The 16,582-nt window shown below is 38.7% G+C and overlaps 1 protein-coding gene across 1 annotated transcript in view; it reads right to left on the bottom strand.

Annotated features, from left to right (window-relative positions):
- The window catches only part of Ars2 (arsenic resistance protein 2), a 308,719-nt gene that overhangs the window by 55,813 nt on the left and 236,324 nt on the right, over positions 1-16,582 (bottom strand). The gene's annotated exons all lie outside the window — the stretch shown is intronic.

The raw sequence follows: 16,582 nt of genomic DNA, 5'->3' as shown, positions 1-16,582 counted from the left end.
TATGGGATGTTACGGAGAAAATAAAGTACATGGAAATGGATATAAATTAAGAGATTTTGCAACATTTAATAATTTAAAGATAACAAATACATTTTTTAGAAAATGTGATATACATAAATATACATGGTCGGCAAGAGGTACACAATCAATAATAGACAATGTAATAATAAATCAAAAATTAGCAAAACAATGTCGAGATACTAGGGTGTTTAGAGGATATGATATTAATTCAGATCATTTTTTAGTGGCTTCAAAAATAGAGTTATGGGCTAAATGGAAGAAGAGAAAAGCTATTAAACAGGGGAAGGAGCAGTTGGGTTATAAAGCATATCTACTTCAAGAAGAAAGTATACAAAATTTAAGTAAAAAAAAAAAAAGATTAAAGACAAAATAAGTAAAACATCAGAGAGAGAACAAATAGAAGAAGAATGGAATAATATACGAAATATAATTCAAAAGATAGCAAAACAGACACTAGGATAATTCAGGAAAAACTATAAGAAGAGGGGGGGGGGGGGTAAAGATATGGAATGAAGAAATAGCTAAAGCAGTACAAGATAAACAAGATAAATATCTTAAATATATACAAAACAGGACAAGTGAGAATGAAGAAATATATATAAACAAGAACGCAATAAAACTAAAGATATAATAAGGAAGGCTAAAGCGGTCATGGGATAGATTTATAAGCAGAATAGAACATGATGTTCATGGAAGACAAAATTTGGTATATAAAAAGATGAAACGCTTGAATAGCACAGAGAAAGACACTTCAAGAATAAATATAATAAAGGAAGAACAATGGAAAAAATATTATGAAGAACTGTGGGAATACCAAACATATCAAACAGAAGAGATACAATTAGACCCAGTTAGTGACATAGAGCTGGTAACGAAGGAAGAATTGGAAAAGGCATTGAAAGCTACAAAAAATAGGAAAGCAGGAATGTATGGTATAAATGCAGAACTGATCAAGTATGGAGGAAGTTTTTAAAAGACAGGATACTAAATTTATTTAATAAATGTTGGGAAAAATATAAAATACCAGAAGAATGGAAGATAGCAAAAATTATTTCAATATTTAAAAAAGGAAATAGAAATGATACAAAGAACAATAGAGGGATTAGCATACTAAATACAGTATATAAAATGTATAGCAAAATAATAAACAGAATTAAAATTATCTCTGATGAAATATTAACAGAAGAACAGGCAGGATTCAGAAAAGGAAGATCATTTACAGATAATATATTTATATTAAAACAAATAATAGAAAAACAAAAAGATTTTAATTTAGAAACGCATTTAGCATTTATAGATTATAAAAAAGCATTTGATCGAGCAAACAGATGAAAACTATGGGACATATTGAGTAATAAAGGATACTCAAAGCGTCTTATAAAAATAAGAGTTTATATCAAGGAACAAAAATAGTAATAGATACAGGTAATAAATTAACAGAAGAAAGTATAATAAATCAAGGAGTTAGACATAGATGTAGCTTGTCACCAACGCTGTTTAACATATATATCGAGGATATGATATGTAAATGTAAAGAAGAAATTAACTCAGGCAGTGCTTTTTTTGTAAAAAAAAAAAAACAGGTGCTGGTACTCATTCTTTGCTATCAGGAAAAATTGAAAATTAAAAGGATATGAAAAGTACTCTGAAAATTTTTTCCCCCTGACATTGTTACTTTAGTAGTAATGTTTTTAGAATAAAACCAACAAATTAAGTGTATTAACACAGTTTATTAAGCATAAATTTATTATTCAAGTATATAAAAAAAAAGTAAAATGTAAGTAAAACAAGTAAAAAATAATAACATAAGTAAAAATGATTTCATATTAAAGTTCTTGTAGAATATTCCAAATTTTTATTAAGTTCTCATCAGAAACCCTATGCCAGGGGTCGGCAACCTTTTTTGAGTGAAGAGCCATTTTTGATCTAATTTTTTTAAAAAAGAGAGAATCCGAAGAGCCGTACCTCAGCTCAAGCTGGGGGGGGGGGTTGTTTTAAGAAATGGAATACAGTGGGAAGATGTTTATTAAAAAAATATATATTTTTTGAAATATTATTTATTAATACTAAAAAAACATCCAATTAGGTACAATTTAATGTGACTTTTGCTGATGAACTTCTTGAGCAAGTATCTCTCAACATCATGCGAGTATGTCGTAATTAAAAAACACGTTCAGCTTTAAACATGCTCACATTGTTCAGACGACGGTTTCTTGATTTATTTTTAATATAGTTAATGTTGAAAATATTTGCTCGCAGAAATACGTCGAACCAAAAACTGAGAGAAGTCCAAATGCAAATATTTTCAAATTTATATGTGGGTCCGGTAAGCTACTCCACGCATCGAACACAATTTGGTCTGCATTTTAAAGTCATCTATCGCCGTCCAAATCCTCAATTTCAGTTTTAAGGCATTTTAGTCTTGCACTCCACGTGTCCTTGATTTTTAAGTCCTCTAACTCCATTTCAAATTGTGCTTCACGTGAGCTGTAAAGTTAAAAAGCCGCAGTTATATGTTAAAAGAGCTGCACACGGCTCGTGCGCCGCAAGTTGCCGACCCCTGTCCTATGCCAACTTCTTTTCTTCCACTTTGTGTGTGTCGGTTGCTGAATGACGTTTTCAAAGAAGCCACAAATCGACATATTTTGCTTGGTCAAAGCGGGTCAGCGGTGGGCATATAATTTTAAAAAACAGTAGTGAAGAAACTGTTTTTGTCATCAACGAAGCGCTGGTTGGGCAGGCGATCAGATTCATTTGTGAAAATCCTCATTCACATCCACTCGATGAAACTGGTATCGTACTCGGAGCGTTCATCAAATGCTTCAATTCTTCTGAACCTTCTTATCAATTAGATATCCCCGAAATTCACGAATTGCATCTCTTGCATTTAACTGTAACCTAATTGACAATTTTCTAACTTCATTTTCACCAAATGCCAACAATTCATGTTTAGAAGGATTAATACCTTTGTTGTCCTCGGTATTGTCAGTAGTTTTTAAATTTGAATTTTTTCTTTTCTTTTTTTTGAAACTGTCCAAAATGTCGGTGTCATTCGGATATTCAGGTACTGTGACCATGTAAACAGAGATAGGGAATATTTACGGAAAAATGTGGATAATGCACTTCTGCGAAACAACAGATGATTATTTGTCGGGGTAAAAGAAAATCACTTTTCTAATTCTCGAATGGGGCGCTTACAGTTGATTCACAAAGGTGTCTAACCTACAGCCCACGAGGAAAGTGAACTAAAACAGCATTTTAAATTTTGTTAATTATTAAAAAAAAAAAATTCTCATTAAATGTTTTGTTCAGTAAATGTAATTGTGTATTGTACTTAATAAAATTTTCGAATACTTTCAATTTTACTTTTACATGCAACAAGATATGGAAAATGTAATACACTAAAGAAATCTAACTTTGAATTTTTTTGAATATGGTCCATGTATGGGAAAAGGTTGGACACCATTGCAGTAGAAAGTGGGCCAGAGTCCATTGGGAATACACCTTGATCTGCTCACTTTTGATTAGTGCAACTCCTCCGTATGTGGAACTGGTGGTTGGATAGGTTTTACCAAGTTGTAGAATGCTTTAGCTCTCTTAAGTCGTGCAGCAGGACTAATTGCCTGAAGGCCAGAAATGTAAACAGTGCGTACCGAGTTAATTCTCTCCTAATCCGTTTGCTATATGAAAATTTTCTTTGCTCAACGGAAACTATTTTAAATGTAACTTCCAAGGAAATTCAAAATAATCCGCTATAAAAGGACTTCGTTAAACAGAGGTCCGACTGAGTAATTTAGAATTTTAAAAATGGTTATACAGTTTTATATAGAAAATATCTTAAAAATAGACAGTAAAAAATGCAAATTTAGTTAAATAATTTTAAGCTTATTTGAATAGTAGGTAAACATGCGAAAAAAATTTTGAAGTGCACTGCATTGAAATATTCACATGTCACTGTTAATAAAGGTGCCGGTATGCCGTTATTTTTTTATTTCTTGTTATTTTTGTTTTTTTTTAGGAGCATTAGCAACTAAGGCCATATTGCTCCGGGGATATGTGGTGGTCATTCCGTGACCTTTCTGCATCCTCCGTATTTGGTGGTCACGGGCTTGAACCGCGATCTAATCAAGAAGCGTGTGCTATGCACTGCTGCTCCTGCCCACGGAGGCGCCCTGGTATGCATACTGTTGCGTACCATCCCAAAAAAAGCACTGAATACAGGTATATATTTAAATACAAAGAATAGGATTAATATACTGTTATTTGCAGATGATCAAGTAATTATTCAAGATAGTGAAGATAATTTTCAAAGAGCAGTATTTAAATGAAACCAAATAACAGAAGAATATAAAGTTAAAATATCAACGATGAAAACTAGAACAATGGCTTTAAAGGGGAAAAATACAGTGAGAGCAAAAATAGTTATAGACAAAATATGAGAACAAGTAAAACATTTTAAATATCTAGGATGTGATATAACATATGATGTTGAAGAAGATATGAACCAGAAACTGGCGAAATTTCAAAATATATGTGGAACAATAAAAAAAACTCTGGCTAAGAAAACAAGGAAAGAAACACAATTGAAATTTTACAAAGTAATGGCAATACCAACACTTCTTTATGGTTCTGAAACATGGATACCGAAACAAAGAGACATTAATAGAATACAAGCTGCAGAAATGAAATTTTTAAGATATGTTAAAGGATGTACAAAATTAGATAAAATACCAAAAGTAAATATTAGAAAGGAATTAAAGATTTACTCAATTAATGGAAAAATTATAGAATATAGACAAAGATGGAAATAACATGTAGAAAGAATGGAAGATGATAGATTCCCTAAATTAGCTTATACATATAGAGCAAAAGTTTGATTTGATTTGATTTGGTTTTTTATGGCACATTGGCAGCTAAGGCCATAATGCGCCAAGTCAAATTTTAAAATGCTATTAAATATTTTGGTAGACAAGGCTACCACGTCAAACAATTATTGTGTTAAAAAGGTATAAAAGTAAAAGCATAAAACTTAGATCTTTGTATAAAAATTAATAAATTGTAAAAAGTTAAAAACGTCAGACATATTGTGTCTGTCACCTATAATCTGACTGAGTGTAAATGGCTCAGTCAAATTATTAAAAGCGGTAAAATACAAGCGCCGTGCTTCTATAAAAACGGGACATTCTATTAAAATATGACGGACGGTTAAAATAACATTACACATCTCACACATAGGTGGGTCATCCGCCCTCAGCAAGTAGGAATGGGTTAGATGACTATGACCTATGCGGAGCTGACCAAGAACAACTTCCTCTCTTCGGACCCTGCGTAGACTGGACTGCCATTGCATAATTACAGGCTTGATGTGATGTAATTTATTTGTGGCCTGTCCATGCCAAGAATCTTGCCATTGGGAAAGCAGTTTAGAACGTATTATTTGCCTGTAGTCTGTATAGGGGACTGACAGGCAATGATTATCCAGGGAAATGGCTGATTTGGCAGCGGCATCAGCCGATTCATTTCCCCGGATCCCAATGTGGCTTGGGATCCAGCAAAAGCGAATATCGAATTCTAATTTCTTGAGAGAAAAAAGACTCTGCCGGATCCTGGACAGGATTGGATGAGGGTTAAACCCCACCGATACCAGAGCCTGCAACATGCTCGATGAATCGCAATAAATCATATACCTCTGGTAGTCGCGATTTTTAATGTGATCTAGGGCTGTTTCTATTGCATGCAACTCTGCAGTATAAATGCTAGTTTCTTGTGGGATCTTATAGGATAATGTTTTGTGAGGGAACACAACAGCAGATCCCACATGACATTCTAACTTTGAGCCATCTGTATGGATTGGCAGAAAGTCAGAATACTGCTGTCTATGTGATGCAAAGAGTTGCTGGTAGACAGATGGCGGTGTAGTAGCCTTCTCCCAGATCTTAAGGGAGAAGTCGCAAGTTGGAAAATGAGCATGCCAGGGTGGAAAGAATTGCCTTGGTGACTGGGCAACGTTGTCTACCGTCAAGTTCAGCTCATTCAGCAGCCCTTGAATGCGAATACCAAAAGGTTTGTTGGCAGTCCGACGGGTGTTGTAGAGGTTTTCCCAGCGCGGCTCAAAAACGGATGGCCACGTGGGATGATCGGGCAGGGATTTTAATTTGAAGGTGTACTGTAAGTAAGGACAACTGCTTACGTCGAAGAGACAGATATGGTTCATTTGCTTCAACGTAAAGGCTTTGGACAGGAGATGTGCGAAATGCTCCAGTGGCTGTCCGGATGGCTTGATGGTGGATTGGATCTAACCACCGAAGTGCACTATCTCTAGCAGAACCATAGACCTGAGACCCATAGTCGAGTTTGGAACGGACAAGTGCCCAGTAGAGACGAAGAAGGGTAGCACGATCTGCGCCCCATGAGGTTGACGAAAGGGCACGAAGGATGTTAAGCCCTTTGACACATCTTGTCCTCAGCTGACGAATATGTTGTAAGAATGTCAGCTTTTTGTCGAAAATAAGTCCAAGGAATTTGAATTCTGCTACAACTGGGATGTTATTTTGCCCAAGCCTTAATTCTGGGTCAGGATGAAGATTACGTTTGCGACAGAAGTGTACACAAACAGTCTTCTGTGATGAAAATCTGAACCCATTAGCCAAAGACCAAGCTGTAAGATGGTCAATGGTTTTCTGCAGTTGCCTTTCAATGACCCTCATATTGCATGAATGACAAAATATAGCAAAGTCATCAACATAGAGGGCATTGTTTACAGTGGGTGGAAGTTGTTCTGCGATAGAATTTATTTTGATTGCGAAAAGCGTGACACTTAGAACGGATCCTTGTGGGACTCCCTCTTCCTGAGAGAAAACTCGAGAGAGGGTGGATCCTAAACGGACTTGAAATTGGCGATTCGAAAGAAAGTTTTTAATAAAAACAGGAAGGTTACCTCTAAGACCAAAATTATAGAGGTCTTTTAAAATCCCAAATCGCCAGGCTGTGTCGTACGCTTTTTCAATATCAAAGAAAACTGCTACCAAATGCTCGGATTTAATAAAAGCATCACGAATGGACGTTTCCAATCGGAATGATCCAGAGTGGATCGATTTCTTCGGAAGCCGCACTGTGTCCTGGAAAGCAGACCATTTGTTTCTAAATACCATACGAGGCGTGCATTAACCATTCTTTCCAGGACTTTGCACAAACAGCTTGTCAGAGCAATAGGACGATAGTTACTTGGATTGCTAGGGTCTTTTCCTGGCTTTGGGAAAGCAAGGACGATAGCCCTTTGCCAGGAATCCGGAAATTGTTTGCGAATAAAAATTCTGTTAAATAGAATTAAAAGGTGATCCTTTGACTGTGGTGAGAGGTGTTTAAGCATTTCGTAGTGGATGTCATCAGGCCCCACGGCACTTGCATGTGTGAGAGAGAGTGCTGTATTTAACTCTTCCTGTAAAAAGGGCTTGTTATACGATTCAAGCCCTTTTGAAGAGAAGTTCGGTGGGTTTTTCTCACTTTTCTTTTTCAGGGCCAAAAACTCTGCGGGAAAAGATGTTATTGCAGAGATTTTTGCAAATGTTTCCCCTAAAGTATTTGCGACTGCAGTTCGATCTGCAATTGGACATCCGTTGTGCTCGAGGATCACTGAAGGGCATGGTGAATATTTTCCCTTCATTTTCCGGATCTTATCCCAGACTACTTTTGAGCTAGCAGCCTGAGTTATGGAAGATGTAAAACGAATCCAAGATTTCCTTTGGCTCTGACGTCGTACATAACGTGCTTTTGCACGTGCACGTTTGAATGATATTAAATTTTCAGTGGTGGGATATCGGCGGAATATCCCCCACGCTTTGTTTTGTGCTTTTTTTGCTGCCGTGCATTCTGAATTCCACCAAGGTTTGGGAAATAGTGGGAACCGGCTGGATGATTTTGGGATTGCAATTGCAGCTGCTTGGACAATCGTTTCTGTGACATACATGACTGCTTCACTGATTGGCTCCTGACTGACTGTAGTGATGTCAAAGTTTGCCAGATACTGAAAGGCATTCCAGTCAGCCTGATAAATCTTCCACCGCGGTAAACTAAATGGCAGGCAGGGTCTACTACTAGTTAGGGTTGTTATCACGGGGAAGTGATCGCTTCCCAAGTAAATGAAGGAAGGAGAGAAGGGGAGCAGATAGAAAGATCAATGGCAGAGAATGTACGGGTAGGCATGTGGAAGAAGGTGTTTGTTCCCACATTTAGGAGGGAGAGATCATTGTCAGTGAGCATATGCTCTATGACTCGTCCCCTTCCATTGATGTCAGCACTACCCCACAGACTGTTATGTCCATTGAAATCCCCAAGAATTAAACAAGGGGACGGCAATTGCATGATAAGATCATCAAGGTCTTTCTGGGGGATGTCAATCCCAGGTGGCAAATAAACAGAGCAGACAGTTAATATGAACCCCACTGTAAGGCGAATTGCTACAGCTTCAATGCTAGTTGTAAGCTGCAAAGGCTGAAATGGGATCTGGTTGCCGACGAGGATTGCGACTCCTCCGTGGGCAGGACCATCCACAATTCTATCCTTACGAATGATGGTAATGTTATGCATGGTGGGGTCATCATTTGCCTTTAAATAAGTCTCCTGTATGCAAAAGCAAACTGGTTTGTGCTTTTGCAGGAGTGCCTTGATGTCATCAGTATTTTGCCGGAATCCACGACAATTCCACTGTAGGAATTTAGCCATTATTTGGACTTGGTGGGTCCATCAGGCGGCTTCCGAGGTGCTGAGGGCTTAATTTTGTCAGTCTTAGATTTATCTTTCCTGGGGAAGTATGGACGCTGTCCTGTGTCCATTTCTTCCTCAGCGAAGAGTTCCAAAACTGACTCATCATGTACCTCCTTCTGCTCGACATCCATGTTTTCCTGGGTACTAGGTGTTACTTCCCCTTTCTTATTCTTTTCCTTTGCTTTTGTTACTAGTGGAGCATTAGGAGGTACCAATATAGGAGTGGCAGCTGATTGGTCCTTCTGTGCAGGTTTTTGGGAGCTTAAAAGATAACGTGCAATGGGAGTAAATGATTCTTTTGGAGGGACGGACATGTCCGTCTGAGTCCCAATCGAACACCTCCCTGCTACCTTCTGGGCGTAGGTAGGTTTTTTGATGTTAAGAGGTTTCACTGCTTTTCTTGCCTTCTGGTACGATATGTTTAGCTCTGCCTTCAGCCGTTGAATTTCTTTTTCTTCTTTCCACCTCTGGCATGCCCTTGAATAGGCCGGATATTCTCCCTCACAGTTAATGCAGGTGGGTTTAGTGGCTGAACATGCTGTTGTTTCGTGGTCCTTTGCACCGCACCGGGCGCATGCAAGGACTCCACGGCAGGCCATTTGAGAATGTCCATACTTCTGACATTTAAAACACCGTAGAGGGTTCGGAATGTATGGACGTACTGGACAGTTGATGTATCCAGCTTTAATCTCATCAGGAGGTTTGGGAGAGTTAAAAGTCAGGATAACACTCCTGGTTTTAACAATTTTCCCATCCCTTCGCGCAGTGATTCTCTTGACGGCAGTAACTCCCTGTGGTTTTAGTTCGGAGCAGATTTCCTCCTCGGTGACGTCGAGAAGGTCCCACTCCGAAATGACACCTCTCGATGAATTTAGTGTTCTGTGTGGTGTCACTGTTATGGGTATTCCTCCGATTGATGTTACTCGGAGTAGATGTTCAGACTGCCTGTCATTTTTTGTTTTAATCAAGAGGTCCCCAGAACAGAGCCTCTTAACTGACTTGGGTGTACCTGCTAACCCATCCAACCCTTTTTGTATAAAAAAGGGTGACATTTTACCAATCGGTGTTTCGTTGGTGGAATGCATTATTAAGAACCTTGGGACAGGCCCTGATGGTAGTTCGGTTCGCTGCCTCTTTGTAGCAATAATGCTATCTGCCTCTCCGTCATTATTTTCAGATAGGGACCGGGTTGGGGCCCCTGAAGGAATATGTTTATCAGGATTCATGAAGATTTTTAAATTGTTCAGTGCCCGGGCTCCCCACCCACCACGGAGCCCAAAGGGACGCCCACTACCCGGCATGCAATAAATGCGCTCGGGAGTGGGATGCCAGGGCTACCCAGACACTATACCCGCACCGCCGCCAGCCTGAATCCTGTCCCTCGGACCATGAGGGTAGGGGCGTGGCATTGACATGGTTGACCCTCGCAGGCGAGCCTACTAGCCGATTGATCCTAGCCGGGCCTTCCAGGACCACCCGTCTTGTCGAAGCAGGGGCCAAAGTGGTGTATTGAAGCTGGGCCCCTCAACCACCAGGATCCCCCTTTCCGAATTTCCACGGGTCGCAGCGCACGGCAAACACGCCGGATTCCATTGATGTAAGCCTGGAACCTGGGCTGTGGGCGTTGGATCCCAGTGATGCTAGTCTGGAAGTCCAGCAGCGTCACTGGGAGGTCCCCTCACCACGTACAGGTGTCCACGTCGAGGGGTAGAGCAAAAGGAAAAAGAGACAGAGGATGACCAAAGAAAAGATGGGCAGACCACTTTGAGATTGGAACAGGCGGATCGCCTAATCCAAGAAGGAAGATAAGATAATCGCAATCCCTCCCACCCCAACCAATAGATAGGATATATTGACATACTGTGATATAGCACATCGCAATGAAATGGTTCGAGAATGCATGGCATTCATAAATTAATCCCAACCCCTTTCACCCCCCAAACAATAGACATGACTATCTTGCCCATCACATTGAAAATTGTCTGATAGAATTTTCTCTCTAGCTTTACATTTCCAGGTACTTTCTGTGATCTGGATTCTTACAAGTGGTAGCCTTCAAGGCTGTTGAAGGATGATAGTACCACCAAGCTAATCAATTCCATAATTTAAAAGTGCAAGACATATTTTACTGGCAATTAGCTGTAACTCAAGTACCATGTTATTTTCAAAGATACTACTACCTCCATGGACTGAGTTATTTTTGTAAAAAGTTGACTTTTCTAAAAACATAAGAAAAATGACACAGAAAATAAATTTTATGCATGATATATATATATATGTGGAACATTTTATTAACATTAGAATTATAACACAAGGATATCAAAATATGTAGTATCTTCAGAACAACAGATTACTATCAAAGGTTCTGTACAGTTTGAGCCAATTTAAAGAATGGATCAATGCACAAACAAATCATATCACATTCAGAACAAATATTTTCTCTTTTTCTGCCCTCTTTTCGTATCAGTACAAACATGGCAGTAGCTTGATGCATTTTATTTTATTTTTTTTATTTTTTTTTTGCATGAGGAAATTTGCACAGTAGAAGGAGAAAGAATGACATCCACTTAGGTTTAAAGAGATTGATTTTTTCTACCACTTTCCAATCTGAAAATTGTTTACAGATAACTGAAATTTTGCAACAGAAATTTATTTTCTTTTTCCAGTGGCATGGGTATTCCAAAAGAACTTGTTTACAAAATGTAAAAACATCTTTTGTACCACTTTACTGTTTTGTACACACAGTACAAATGTCATATCAGATCTGTTCATTGAACTCATGTTTCTGTAAATAAGCATTAGCAAAGAATTCTTTGCTTAGTATTAACAGTGAAAATTGATGCAAAAAAAAAAGCAACCTTATACATCAGCCAAAATAACAAAAAAACTCATTTTACTATCCATTCCCTCCAATAGTTTGTCTAATTTTTCCTTGAATTTATTCCAATTATCCAGTTCCACAACAACAGATGGTAGCCTAAATTCGAATTTACACCCCCTCATGTGCACTGGGTTTGCTCAAGCCATTCAACACCTTAATATTACAGATTATCTTGCAGGTGCCTAGGCTCCAGATGCTGCAGTTTTCCATATTGAAGCGTTTCTTGGTTAGAGCACCACTCCTTTATTCCGCTCACCAATCTCACTGCCCCTCTCTGTACCTGTTCCAGCAGCTCTACATCCTTTCTAAAATGATGCCTCTAGACCTGTAAGCAGTACTTAAGATGTGGCCTGACCATTGTCTAATACAATAGGATAATCACCTTATCTCTGCTAGCAAAATTCCTTTATATCATTGACAAAACCCCATGGGCTGTTGTAGCAGGCTGTCTGCATTGCTTAAAGAAATTTATATCTGACTGCACAAAATGAAAAAGACCCCAAGGTCTTTTTCATTTTCCACTACCTGGAGTGTAGTATCACGCAATTAATACTTTACTCTGCAATTACTGCTACACATATACAGTAACTTGCATTTGTCAACGTTAAACTTCAAAACTGCTATTTCTCAGCCCATTTCTCTGTCTAATTTTTCTAGATCTTTTTGCAGCAGCATACCTTCATTACTGTCATTCACCACCCTGTTGAACCTTTTTATCATCTGCAAACTTGATATTAAGCCTGATTTATCTTCATAAATATCATTAATACAGAAAACAACAATGGGCCCAGCACAGAACCTTGTGAAAATCCAATAATAACATTAGTCCACAAATAGCAGTGTCCATTGATAACCACTCTGTCTTCCACCACAGCCATATTTTTACAAATAGCAGTAATTTGTCCTTAATGCCACACTGCCTGGACTTGTACAGCAAACTTTTATGTGCAACAGTATCAAAAGTTTTCCTGAAATCCTATTATATGACAACAAAATTATTTTTTGCAACCAGTTCCTTTGTCACTGCATCACAGTATCCAATCAAAGTGGTCAGCCAAGATCTCTACTTAACAAACTCATGCTGTGACTGAAGTATAACTGCCTCTTGTCTAGCTGATCCTGTCTTACTTCTTTAACCATTGCCCCCATTATTTTTACTGGAACAGAGGTTACGCTAACAGGTCTGTAATTAGTCATGTCGCTCTTTGATTTCTCCCCTTTGTGAATTGGGGATACACTAGTGTATTTCTAGTCCACAGGGATCCTGAATCTAAAAATGCTTTCATAATTAGGGCTAAGGGTTTGTTTGCCACCTTTGCTGCTTCCCTTAATATAATTGGATAGATCCCATCCACCCAAGGGACCTTTTTTTTATAATTAACTTCAACAATTTCTCTTCCACTTTCCTCTCAGTTATCACAAAATCATTCAGCTCCTTGTTAGCATCTGATAAATTTCTGGCATTCACTCCCTTAAAAAATTCCTTGTGTGTGAATGTCGATGCACAATTACCCCCAGGTCTTTTTAATTTTCTACCACCCTAAGTGTAGTACCACACGGTTGGTGTGTTCCTTTGGGGTTACTTCTACTCATATGCAGTAATTTGCATTTGTCGATGTTAAACTTCAGTTGCCACTTCTCAGCCCACCTGCCCAAAATTTCTAGATCCTGTTGCAGTAGCACACTGCCATTACTGTCAACCACCCTGCCAACATTTGTATCATCTGCAAACTAAGCCTGATATACCTTCATCAACATCATTAATAAATATACAAAACAACAGTGGGTCCAACACCGAACGCTGTGGAACTCCACTAATAATATTAGTCCACAAAGAGCAGTGTCCACTGATTACCACCCTCTGTCTTCTCTCACTCAACCACCCTTTTATCCATTGCAGCAATTTACCCTTAATATCATTCTGCTCCAATTTGTACAGTAGTCTTTCATCCACAACAGTGTCAAAAGATTTCCTGAAATCCAAGTACATGATATCAAAATTATTTTTTGCATCCAATCCCTTTGTAACAAATCAAATTTGTCAGACAAGACTTTCCCTTAACAAACCATGCTGTGTCTGAATTATTGCTGAAGTCTTGTCTAGATGATCCTGCAATGCATCTTTAACCAGTGACTCCATTATTTTACCTGGAACAGAAGATAAACTAACTGGTCTGTAATTACTCATGTCACCCTTCAATCCCCCTTTGTGAATTGGAGATACATTTGCATGTCTCCAGTCCATGGGGACCTCTGCAGAGTCCAAGGCAATCTGGAGTGGTCCCCTCTTCAGAGTCCAAGGATGCTCTCATAATTAAGGCTAAGGGTTTGCTTAGTTCCTTTGCCACCTCCTTTAATGTAACTGGAGATTCCATCCACCCCAGGTGCCTTTCTTATGTTTAACTTCAACAATTTCTCCTCCACTTTGCTCTCAGTTATTACAAAATCATTAAGCACCCTGTTACAATTTGATAAACTTCTTGCATTTTCCTTCTTTAATAACTCCTAATATTTTTTTTTTTTTTTTTGGTAGTTGTTGGTGCATATGCTTCTGTGGCCATAATGCACCTCCCAAGGTTTTTGCAGTACTCTGATCCAAGGCGGAGGCGGGAATCGAACCCGTGACCTTTGGTTTGCCAGGCAGGCACTTTACCCACCCGGCTAGCCTGGTCGGCACTCCTCATGTGTGAGGAGATATTAGTGGACCAATCTGAATTTATCCCCTTCGTTTTAGAGTTTATATAAGTAAAGAAATCCTTGCTGTTTTTCTTTACATCCTTTGCCAAAGATTTCTCGTAATCTGCCTTTGCTTGCCTAACCTCCTTTGTGACTTGTTTATAGACTAGCTTATATCTGCCATAGGCTTCTGTGTCGCCTGATAATTTATATGCAACCCATGCATTTTTCTTCTCTGCCACGAGGCTCATTTGTTCATTTGACAACCATTTAGGCCTAAATCTTGAACAATATTTCTTAATAGGTATGAAAAGTCTAGTAGCTTCCACGATTAATTCCTTGAATGCTTGCCACTTAGAATTTGCTGTTGGTAACATCAGTTGGTCCTACTGTACAGAATTTAAAAACTGTCTGAGATCTCTGTAGTCACCTTTATGGAAGCAAAAGCCCTTTCCTTTACCCCCGATGGTAATTATATCTTTAAGTAAATCCCACATCAGCACACTGTGATCACTGCCACCTAGTGGTTCCTTTATCTGCAAATTCTTAATACACGAATGATCACTGCTGGTAACCAGATCAAGAGTATTACCCTCTCTGGTTGCCTCTCGAACGTTCTACTTCCCAAATTCCAATTCTGCATTCCTAATATCTGTGTGACACCATTCTCTGATATCACAACAATATCCGCCATTGATGTCTTGACCAACACTTCAAATTCAATAAAATTATTTACTATACTTCTAGCATAGGTGTGCATGCAAGTATACATGCACCTATTCTTATTCTTAGTTACCCTAACACATCCCATGTATTTATTTGTTTCATGATGACTGCCATCAGTCCCTGAAACCCCTAGCAACCCTCACTTCAGGCCACTGCTCATTCTAATAGTAGTGCAAGAATCACCTTCACCTCTGCCTGCGGCTACTTTTAACCTTTTAGTCTGTGAATCCCTCCCCCAGGCTAGCAGTTTTCCGTGTGAATCCCTCCCCCAAGCAGTTTTCCGACCCACCTAATGCTGCCTCGATAGCATCAGCAAACACTCTTTCTATTTAAGTGTATCTCATCCCTGTAGAAGCAGTCTCTCCTGTTAACAAGCACAGACCACGCTGAAAAAAATTCTACCCCATGAGCCTTGCACAATCCCTCCAGGGCCAAATTGATTGACAAGGCTCTCATCATATACTCTCTCCTATTGTGCCTATGCGAATTGCAGACACTTTCAAATTTAACCCTAACTCACGACTTTTTTTTCAACATTGAGCTGTACTTGTTAAGTAAATTTGCAGATCTACTCTTAATGTCATTGGTGCCAACGTGTACAGTAATATCACTCTTTGTGCTTTTAAAAAATGATATCTGCTTGCTCTACAACATCATCAACTTTTGCCCCTGCAGACATACCCTGGTCCTATTCCATCTATCCTTTTTACACAATATATTACCCATCTCACTGACAATTGAGTCACCAACAATAACTCCTGTGGAACCAGTGCATTCTGTCTTGGAGATTGCCTCTGTGTTGCCTGATGAACAAGAGTGATATCTGCTCTACATCAACGTTTGCCTCTGGCAGACATACCCTGGTGCTATTCCACCTATCCTTTTGCATAAGATATTTCCCACTTCCCTGACAGTAGAGTCAATGACAATAGCTACCTTCTGTGGGACCAGTGCATTCTGCCTTTGTGGTTGCCGCTGAGTTGCCTGATGGGCTCCACTAAATTCCTTTGACGGTATCCACCCCATTCTTCAAGCTCATGTAAACGCCTAATATTCTCACACTCTTTACATTGAACAAACACAAAGATACCACCCCCTTCCAGTGGCTGTATCATGTCTCTTTCCGCAAACATCAAACAAGTTATACATTTCACGAGGTTGTGATTTGGAGGACAACCCCTCCCCCAATTCTCCCACAAGCAACCACATTGTACAGAATTTGACTGCTTTGCTGCTCTGGTGTGAGGTATGATTTCCATTCAAAGTTTAGTGTAGTGTAGTATTCTCAATTTAATTGAGAATACTACACTAAACTAATATACTTAAATGCAATAATAACACTGTGCACTTGTTTTGCAGCAATAATGTATATTACACTATTAAGTTTTACATTATTAAATACATATATTATGATACTGAGTTTATGAATGTAAGTCATACGTTATCAAGTTTATGCTATACCGTTACACTTATCAAGTTAAGTTAATTAAAACAGTTAATAAAATTATCTATTAC

Source organism: Mastigoproctus giganteus, chromosome 12, assembly GCF_048544385.1.
Source record: "Mastigoproctus giganteus isolate SK-2022 chromosome 12, ASM4854438v1, whole genome shotgun sequence".
Lineage (NCBI taxonomy): Eukaryota > Metazoa > Arthropoda > Arachnida > Uropygi > Thelyphonidae > Mastigoproctus > Mastigoproctus giganteus.
The sequence above is the reverse complement of the archived record's forward strand: the minus strand, read 5'-3'. Positions and strand labels throughout refer to the sequence as shown.